This window comes from Arachis stenosperma, chromosome 9 (assembly GCF_014773155.1).
Source record: "Arachis stenosperma cultivar V10309 chromosome 9, arast.V10309.gnm1.PFL2, whole genome shotgun sequence".
Classification (NCBI taxonomy): Eukaryota; Viridiplantae; Streptophyta; class Magnoliopsida; order Fabales; family Fabaceae; genus Arachis; species Arachis stenosperma.
In genome coordinates this window covers 18,863,488-18,874,967 of record NC_080385.1, presented here as the reverse complement: position 1 = coordinate 18,874,967, position 11,480 = coordinate 18,863,488, and positions in this window count along the sequence as shown.

Here is an 11,480-nt window from a genome sequence, read left to right as displayed (position 1 = left end):
ATCAACTGCAAAGGATGGAGATGCAACGAACGAACAAGTCGGTGCAACCACAGGCATCGAGTTGGAAGCACCCCTCAAGGCAGTCAACTGAAGATTCAGAGCTGATGCTCTAGAACTATCAATATCATCCTCCAACTTCGCATACAGCTCATGTGTTCTGACCTCCGAAAAACTTCTCTGACGATGAAACAGAACCTATAGATCTTCATCAGACCCTATCACAAACGTATCATACTTCACACCGGTTGACACAACTGCAATGGAGATCTTATAAAATAACTTATTCACCCACTTAGTCCCAAAACACCCTAAGCTTCTGCAATATACTGATTTTTAGATCTGATCAGATATTCAATGAACGGATAAATACACTTAATAGTTCCTTATTAGTGATTTTTCTTTTATGAATTATTCCAGAAAAATGCACTAGTGCTAAGAAACTATCATCCTCACTAGACATCGTGAAAATGACACTCTTTTTGATAATTACCTTTAATTGGTATATATAGAGCCTACAACCTTCATAAACTACAGTAGGGATCTCACGGTTTATGCACGAAAATTATCTCTTCATAAACTGCAACAGGAATCTTGCAGTTTGTGTACAAACATAGCTCTTTATAAATCGCGATAGAAATCTTGTGGCTTATGTACAAATGCTAAATCGTGATTAGCAGCCATTGTTTATATATATAGAATTAAAATAGGACACGGATGTAATCAATTTTAAATTGTTGTATTTACGTAAATATGAATTTCAATTATTTTATTTACGTAAATTGTCTATATTTTTATTTTAATATATTTTATTTTTATATAAATATTATATAATATTTATTAAATTTAATATTTAAAGTTAAAATTTTATTAAGTTATCATATAAAAGTTATGATATTAAATACATTAATTATATATAAATTAATCAATTCGATTCCATTTATTTTAAATTATTTTAAAATCAAATTTAAGCCTATAAATCTACATCTAAATCAATTAAAAATAATACTACACATTAAAATTTTTTTATTAACAAAATTTAACTAAATTAATATAATATAATAAAAATTAATTATAACTAGTATTATTATAAATTTTATTGTTTAATTTAATTAAATTTAATTTATAAAAAAATTTAAATATATAATATTATTCAAAAAAAAAATCTACATCTAAGTCTAATTAAATCGGTCAATAAATCCAGGAGAACTTAAACTAACGCATGGACCATTCTCACTGCTCAGTAGTTACAGCGTCATTCACCTTATGATTTTATTGTATGAGATTTTGGAGGAGACCACTTATGATTTAAGAGCACATCAATAGTTATTTCTCATTAATTGTATATGAGTTTCTTTTAAAATCACAAAAAATAAAAATAAGGTCACGTCTCACGTGAAGAAAATAAGAAAAATTTCTTGACTGCTGAAGAAAATTTAATTTAAGGCTTGGCGTGTGGATAAGTGCGCGTAGCCGCGTACCAGTGTAATCAGATGGGGAATTTTTTCGTGCTTTTAGTTTTTAACATAAAATGTTTCTTCTGATGAAGAAATAATTATTGGAAAGAGATATAGTTTTTTCAAGTGATAGCACCGACGATATATGAGCTTAGGAGAGAGAAAGTATATTTTGGTCCATGAAATTTCTTATAAATTATGGCTAATGAAAATTTAAATTAATGGTTAAGATTTAACAAATTTTAAAATTATATAATAATTAATATTTATATTTAAATATTATAAAAATAGTTGCATTAAGAAATTTTATTTTAAGTAAAATGATAAATAATTTTTTAAAAATTTACATTTTAAACAAATTAGTTCCTAAAGAATATATTAATAAAATCGTCTAATATAATAGATGTAGAACACTAACTTGTCTACATTTATTATTTTAAAATATTTTATTAATATTTTTTTAAAGATTAATCTATTCAAAATATAAATCTTTATGAATTTATTTGTCATTTTACTATTTTATTTTTGTCCTTCTTTTTTTTCTCTCTCTCTCTCCCACTTCATACAATCATTACCACCACTATTAAAATACCTTTTCTATTTATCAGCATCCCTCACTATATAAGAGAAATACTTGAAGAACCATGATGCCGTTCTTGGCAACCACACTCTCTACAGCTACAAGTAGGTCATGCCGAGACAAATTGCTACTGTCGGCGTTCCTACATCCATCAAGCCCTACCTGCTGCTACCACCATAACTTCCGTTGCCGTGAGTCAAAGGACCTGCCCATCTCCTCTACCTTCGAATTTTATTTACAAGATCGCCACCATCCTCCTCCACTCCGAATCGAGTCATAATTCGGTGTCTCCGTCATCGATCTCTTTTGTTTACTATCACTACCCATCAGTGATAAACGAAAATTGAAGCTCATAGATACTGGCAAGTGCACCGGATCACATAAGAAATACCACAGTTAGTGAATATCGTTCTCATGAGGATTAAAGGATTGAGCAATCAAAGAGCAAATTAAATAACTAATTAGATCAAAAGAACCTAGATTTAAAGAAGACAAGATTGTGTTTTGCTAAAAGTTTGAGAATCTTGAGTGCTTGAATGCTTATGAACAAGAAACTTGAATATTGATTTGGCAGAAGACAGTGATAGTGAGAGTCAAGGACTTCAGACGTGTTTATGCTTTTAGAAAAATTAAACCTTATTTACTCATCTTGTTGTTTGTAAGGATCTTTCACAAAAAATCTTTAATAACTGATTTTCAATTCCTTGGTTCCTCAGTTTCTCAAGCATTAATTAGTCGTCAATTAATTAATCAAGAGATTAAGCATAAAAATTGATTTAATTTTCTAATAAGATTTAAAAGTATTCCTCAAGTCGAATTACATATCACATATTCAAGCTAGTCCTGTCTAGTTAAATCTTTAGAAGAAAAATATAATTTTCAAAAGTTGTTCTAATCCGAATTATATGTCACTTATTCAAAATAAGAATGATTAGAAATCATATGTGTCGCACACTAATTGAACCACTATTCCTAGCCGAATTCAAAGCGTCATGTGAAAGTGCTTTCAAACTATAGTTCAAATATCAAATTGTTCAATTATAATAAAAGAATTCAAAAGAGACTAGCATACCTTTTGATATCACTAATCTGAATGAAGAATGAATAATTCAATCATGAAATAGATCAATGTAAAATTTCAAAATAAAATAAACGTAGATAACCCATAGAAAATATAAACAGAGCTCCTAACCCTTTGACAGGGGATTAGTTACCGATGAAAAAGTAAAAGAAAACAAAACAAAAGAAATTAAAAGAGGAAGAGAGACATGTGAGGGATTCGAAGATACTCCCCCGGATGCCCTTCTCTTGTGAACAAAGTTCACTTATTTATTTCCTAAATTCTAGAATTCAAATTCAAAACTAATCCTAACTTATCCTTTGTAAAGAAAGATAAAATAACTAACTACTTACTTCAAATTCAAATAAAAACAATAACTTAAATCTAATCTAGAAACAAATCCTAACAACCAAATCTTTCATATTTTTAGAAAGAACTAATAACTAATCTTCTGGGGTCTTCAATGTTGTGGATGTGATTAAAGCTTTTAATGATGTGGATAATTAAGCTTGGGCCTTAATTGTTACTTCCTAAGAGTTGTAACTATCCTTAAACTGGGCTTGCATCAGAGGAAATTGATCAAAGTCCAAAATCACACTTCCAAAAAAGACACACACGTTGGGCATGTATGTTGTTTGCCGGGCGTGCTGGAGTTGCACGGGGAGTCTGCCGAGTGTGTTGAGAAGGCCACTGGGCGTAGGAGTGACAAAAGAAAATCGTCGGTTTGGAATTTATTTCAAAAAGAATTACATTGCAAGTATAATTCAAAACCAACAGATAACTCTCAATCAAAGTTTAATTTATTTGTCACTTAAGTCAAACCAATAAAAATACCGAGAGTATTAGATCTCAGGTCGTCTCTCAAAGGAATTGCAGGGAAGTGTGTATATTATTGGTTATCGGATATTTTTAGAATTTTGATGACACGAAACAAGAAATGAAAAGTGCAAGAAAGTAAAGATCAAACAAAGAAATAAAATACTAAAAAGACACTTTTGGCAAGGGTTAAGAGTCAAGATTTCCTATCTAGATCATTGACCACAACATGGCAATTACAAAGAGTTAATTCCACTTAGCTTTCTTCTAACATTGGAGGGAGAAATCAAATCGACATAGTTGATCCAAAAACCAACTAACAACCTTAAATTGTCAATCACATTGGACATCAATGACATCAAGTAACCTAAGTCTTCAATATCAAAGCAAGATTGCTAAAAATCTATCATAAGACTAAGAGAGATATTTTATCAAACACTTGGTGTGCATAAAAATAAGAGCATGGTAAATTGCAAGAATAATAAAATATAATATTACCAATTACAAGAAATCAATAACAACAACTAGATTAAACCACAACAAAACATAAAACATTAAATTGCATTAAAGAAAAGAGAATTAACAATATTGTTCATAAAAATAAAATTGACAAAATAAAGAGATTAACAAGTAAAACTAAGAGAATTAAGACAATAGAGCAAGGAAATATAAAGAGAGTTGAACTAAAACAAGAATTAAAACTTAGATCTAAGAAAATTTGATTTAAACTATCCTAAATTATAGAGAGAAGAGAGAACTTCTTTCTCTAGAAATCTAACCTAAAGCATGACTAAAACTCAATTATGACTACTTGGTTCATCCCCCTTCCATCCTTGGCTCAAACGTATCAGAAATGAGTTGGATTGGGTCCAATCCCCCCCCCCCCAAGAAATTGCCCCTCACGTGTTCTCTTTAACGAGGCACGTTCTGGTTAACTCGGGTACGGGGCCAAATGCTCGCGTACACGAGCTTGCACAAATCCACAATCGCGTATGCAGACACACACTCGCATACGCGGGACCTGCAAAGTTCCAAACTCCATTTTTTCATGAATTCTCCCACCTTGCATACTTTTCTTCCATTTCGTTCAATCTATACTTTTCTTCTAAGCGCCAAATCACTCAACAAACACATCAAAGTATCGAATGGAATAGAAGTGAATTAAATTTATCAAATTAAGGGCCTAAAATTCATATTTTCAATCTTAGGCACAATTCAGAAGAAATTCACAAAACCATACTATTTCAATGAATAAATACAAGAGAAGTCAATAAAATCCACCCAATTAAAACAAATAAATACCATGAAATGAAGATTTATCAAGAAGCTGTTCGCCAGGTATAGGAGCCATCCGCCAGGCACAGGAGCCATCTGCCTGGCGTGCGTGTTGCAGTGTCTGGGGTGCTATTTTTTGTGTCCCAAAGATGGAGGTGGTGCATGGCTCAAAATAAATGTCCATTATAGACATATGCATATTATTTTGAAGTTCTGGACGTTACCTTTCTAACGCAACTAGAATTGCCTCATTTGGACCTTTATAGCTCAATTTATAACCGCTTGAGCGTGAAGAGGTCAAGGATGAGAACTTGTACACTGGGCTTATAATCATTGCCGACAGGAGTGCATGCAATTTGGAGGCTTGAGCTCCACTTTTTTTCCTTTTGGACACGGTTTTGCTCCTTAGGCCACACTTTTGCTGTACTTGTATTTTTCTTGTGAAGAAGCTTTGATTCTTGTTTATTTTTGAGCTAAAAACTCCTGAAAATACTGAAACACTATCCCAACTCTAAATATTTGATTATTTATGTCTATTAGAAAACATAAGAAATTTGCTTTCAAACCTAAGAAAATGAATGAAAAGAAACCTTAAAAATTGCTTAAGATGACATGTCATCACAACACTAAACTTAAAACTTTGCTTGTCCTCAAGCAAAAAGAAAAATAAACTGAGTTTAGCTTAATGAAAAATATTTGAAAAGGTTTTCAAATTTGATTTTGAAAATAGAAGTGGGATTTATGATAATCATTGTGATTACATTCGTCTTCTCTTATCCTTTATGAATCTTGCATACTTAGGCTTTAGGAATTTTCAAAAGCTGAAATCCGAATTGCATTATGAGAATTTTGGGCTTATATGACTTGAAGGCAGTTACGTCACATTTTAATTCGGAGGAAAGATCTTTGCGGCTTTTGTCTCTTAGGGTTCTGTCGCAAGGCAACTCTTAATGGAATTTCGATCAGTAATTCCGGTCCATTTGGCCTAAGTTACCGGGTGATAAATCACCCCACGGATATAACTACGCAAGCCTCTCCTTGGCACAATCACCCCACAAGCATATACCTAGGGTTTTATTTTTTAGACATCGATGCCCAAAGCTTCTTTGGACTTCTTAATGTTTTATCTTAGGGCAACTCTTTAAGCGAACTTTCAATCAATAATCCCATTTCAATTGGCCTAAGTTATCGGGTGATAAAGTACCCATCGGATTTACTTGCCAAAGTCTTTTCTTAAAACACAAACATCATAGGCACATAACTAGGCCTAGTTATTGGTTCTCAGAGCCTTATAACTTTTAATTTCTTTATCTTTCGAGACTCTTTCCCATTTTTTTTGCACTGTTTCAAGAAATTGATTTAAATTCTCATAATACTTCTTCAAATTTCTATTTTTGATGATTCTTCTTTCATTTTCACAAGATTTAAATATTTTAAATTCATCAAATGTAATAACCTCTTTTAAGCACCACCACTTTCGTTTAAATTTATTATTCAATCTTTTCATTAAGATGTACTCCATATAAAGTGATTGCTAGAGGAACAAGCATTCAAATTTTAAGTTAAAAAAAATAGAATATGTAATGCATGCATAAAAAGAAAAAAAAGAAATAAACAGAAAAGAAAGAACACAAGAAAAAGAAAATTGTTAACAACCAGAATATAAAATTCATCTTACCAAGATCTTACTAATTACTTGTTTATCATCACTGTCTTCTTTATTTTTCATAATCCAGAGGCTCATGGTGTTACCGACACTAAATTTAAGGATTTATACCAAACTTAGAATTTAACAAAATTTAGCAATAAATAGTGTAAGCCATATCAAAAAGCATACGTTCATAAAAAAGTAAGAAATAAGACGAATGCAACTATTAATAAAGGAATAAATAAAAGAAAACAAATTTTGATGCAAAAGAAAAAAAAAAGAGAAAACATGGAGAAATCTTTAAAGAATGCATACAAAAATAGAAGGAAAAAAATGAAAAATAATTTTTGAATTTTAAAAATCTTTGGATGTTCCCTTTTGTTTGAAGTTTAAAAAATCAAGAACAAAAAACAAGAATTTAAAAACACAGTTTAAAATCATTTTAAAGAGGATGCATGTGATGATTTTTTTAATGAAAATATTTTACTAAATTAAAATTAACAAAGATATGGATGATGGGCACGGATACCGTCGATAAGGAATTTCACAAGATTTTTCGCGTTGCAAGTATAGTCCTCAATTGACAAATAATCCGCGAATCAAATTTAGAAGGAATTTGTTATCACAAGTTCAACCCCAATAAAGTAACTGAAGTATTCAAACCTCGGGTTGTCTCACAAGAAATGGGCAAACATATGCATCTACATTGGTTAGAATTCCGGGGTTGCAAGTCATGAACTAGAAATTAAACTCGGAATCTTAATACGCAAGTAATCTTGAAATGCAAGAAACTAAAACTAAAGCAAGAAGTGAGCAATTCCAAACTAGATAACATCTAATAGAATTTTACTCTAAAACTAAACAAATAACTATAATTAAGACAAAGCAATTAGGATTTTTGGGTTTTCAAATATGAATGATAAAAGCAACTCTTGGCTAAGCGTGGGAATTGAGATTGCCATCCTTGTTTACATACCGAATATTGATCATTATGAGGTACCAACCCATTAAGTCTACTTCTCAAAAGCCTTAAGTATGTATTGCCTACTCCAAGGCTTGAAGTACGTTAAATAGGTTTGATCACATTAACCCATAAGTCCCAACCTACCTACTAACTAGATTAGTAGTGGATTGGTGTCAATGGGTATCAAATTGATCACCTAGGGTTCTCAAATCACCAATTTAATCAGACCCAATGACTCAAGGTCACTCAATTCCCTTAACTTATGCCAAGAGTAAAGAAAACTACTCCATAATCAAAGGAAACATTTCATCAAACACATGATAAGCATTACTAAAAGACATATTCAAAATGCAATTAAATTGAAATTAGCAAGTACCCACTAACAATTATCAACATACAATCACTCAAATAACACAATTAACCATGAGAATCATCAATGTAACATTAGCAATTCAAGATTCATAAGATTCATGAGATGAGTATAAAATGACAATTGACTAGAAAACATAAATCTAACACAAGATCTAAACAAAATTATGCTAAGGAATTCAAATTAAGTAATCAAAACTAGTAATTAACAAGATTCAATTCAGAATTCAACAAGAGAAGATCAAATCAAAGCTAGATATAGAGAAGAACAAGGATTTCTCTCTCTAGAAGAACAAGAACCAAAAACTAGCTAAAAAATTGTGTCTAAGTGTAAAAATGATTGATCCCCCTTTCCCCCTAGCATCCTTGGGTCTTTTCCATGCAGAACTAGCTTGAATTTGGGCCTCTTCATCCTCAGAAATCGCCAGGCACGATTTTCTTTAATGAGGTCACGTGCAGCTTGTCGCGTGTACGCGCCATGCATGCGTGCGCGTCGATTGCTTTTGTGATCCACGCGTGCACGCCACGTATGCGTGTGCGCCGGTGTGGATTTTCCTAATCTACGCGGATGCGTCCATCCTTGCGTGCCGCTTCCAGCTATCAATATCCACGTGCGCGCGCAAGGTACGCGTGCGCGCCCAGGCTAAAATTCCCAAAATCCAAATCTTCATGTTCCTTCCTCTTATGCATGCTTTCTTTCTCTCTTCTAGGCCATTCTTGCCCTATAAATTCTGAAATCACTCAACAAACACGTCACGGCATCGAATGGTAATAAAAGAGGATCAAAATATAGCAGTTTTAAGGCAAAAGAAGCATGTTTTCCATCATGGAGCAATATTAGAAAGGGAACACAAAACCATGCAATTCTTGTGGATAAGTGTGAAAAATATTGACAACCCCCCCCCCCAAATTCTACACAATATAAACCACAAAATTGGGGTTTATCAAATCTCCCCTCACTTAAACCAAGCATGTTCTAATGCTAAAAATAAAAAGAACAAAGATCATGGTAAGAAAGGGTTTATGAAATGCAAATTTCCTAAGTGAATGCATGCAACTAATGTAAAATCATCTATCTACTTGGTCAAGGGTAAATCTATCCTCCAAGAACACATATGAGCATACGGGGTGAAAGTGATATGTAATTCATAAATCCTACTAAATTGAACATTACGATGAAGTGCATATAACTTGCTAGATGAACGCTTGTGAAAGCCGGGAACAAGGAGTTGAGCATCGAACCCTCACCGGAAGTGTATCCGCTCTATTCGCTTGAGTGTATAGGGTTCGTCACTCAATCCTCTTCTAATCATGCTTTCCAAGATTTGTCTTTCATCTAACAATCAATAATTACTTAATGCATGCATACGAGTATCATGAGGTCTTATTCATGGGTTGTAATGGGGCTAGGGTGAAGGTAGGGATACATATGGTCAAGTGAGCTTAAAATTTGAATCCTTGATTAACCTAAGATCCCACTAGACACATAGAACAACCTATACAACTATAATACAATACCTAGCTGCCCTTGCGTTTCACTTTTTCGCATACTCATGCATTCTTTTCAATTCACATCCCATATGCGTTGTTATTATTACTTTGTCTTGGGGTATTTTTTTTGTATTTTTGTTTCTTCTATATTTATTTTTTTTCTATTTCTTTTTCTACATACTCATATACACACATAAAATTTTCTTTCTTTTTGGTCCCCTTTTTTTTCTTGGGGTTTCATGTATAAAAGTTTCAATGCATATGACTCAATCATTCAATACATGAGTATGCTTCCACTTCCCAAAATTTCCAATTACAATTACAATACACCTCTTTACATCTACCCAAGTTCCCAAGCACACCCTCCCTTTTGAATGATACACACCTCTACTTATCTAAACTAATCAAGGATCCAAATCTAGGGACATTCATTGTTTTTCACTTAGGATTGTTGATGTGCTCTAATTAAGAACAAAGAGGGTTTATCATGGGCTCAAAATTGGTTAGCAATGGTAGATAAAAGGGTTAAGGCCGTTTGGGAAAAGTGAATATTGAATTAATGGCCTCAATCATGTAAATGCATTCATACATAAAGTAATGGACATATAGAATCAGACAAAGCAAGGATTACAATCATAGAGAGAGAATAATGCACACAAGAATGGGAAATAGTGGTTCGAAGACATAACCACACAATAGGCTCAAAACTTACATGCTTGTATTCTTAGCTCCATCACTATGTTCCAAAATACATTCTTGAAGCAAGTTTTTCGCAAAAAAATTTCCAAAATTGGTAGGGTACCCCAAAACACAGTTTCTTGGAGAAGAAGTTATTATTTGACCAAGCAACTCTATAGAGACGAACTATCATGCAAAGGGTATTTACAAGCAAGACTAACTACACATGCAATGTACTAACTACTAAGCAAAAGATAAATCCATGGGTGTTGAAGGGAAGAGATTGTTACCCATGGAGATCGGTCGAATGACCTCCCCACACTTAGAATTTATCACGGTCCTCCGTGCTACCAACAATGCGCAAAGGACGGTCGGGACCGGAACCTTCACTATCCCCTTCATCAGAGCTTTCATCACTTGGGTTTGAGGTGGATGTGAATATTTCGGGTTCCTCCATGCTAGGGGTAACACAACGCAGAAGCTTCTTGATGTAAGTGTATCAGCGTTGGTTGCGCCGCTCATATCTATCAATCTTCCGGCGTAGATCTTCTATCCTTTGATGGGTGGATCTTTGTCGTGGTGGTGACGATGAGGTGGAAGGAATAATAGATGGAAGGGCTATGTCAAGGTTTGGGTTGTTCATGGGAAGATGTAAGTATTTTCTGCTTGGGACCACATCGCCCTTAGCCGAAATTATAGCCTTCGTGTCCATGGCTTTCCAAGGAACACCCGCATCAGCTACTAAATCAAATACCAATGCTGGAAATAGTAAATTGCTCCGAGCGTGGACTTGACCCATCGCTTTCTTGACAAGAAGCGGAATGTTCACTAGTCTCTCCATGAGAACACACCAGACAAGCAAAGCGAGATCCGCTGTGAAGGACGACTTGTGGGTCTAGGTAGCACATAGTGGGATAGGATCTGGGTCCAAGCTCTAGCTTCTACAGTGAAGAAACGTGCATCAATGCCCTTGGGCCTCATCCGGAGTCGACCATGGGTCCAAAATGCCTCTGGTTCAGCAATGACTCGGAGGACCGAGTCCCAGTCAAATCCAAAGTTTTCTCACTGACGTAAGACCTCTTGGTAGCCATCCATGTCACTTGGTATTGGTAAGACATTAAGCACTTGCTGAATAGCCTCTTCTG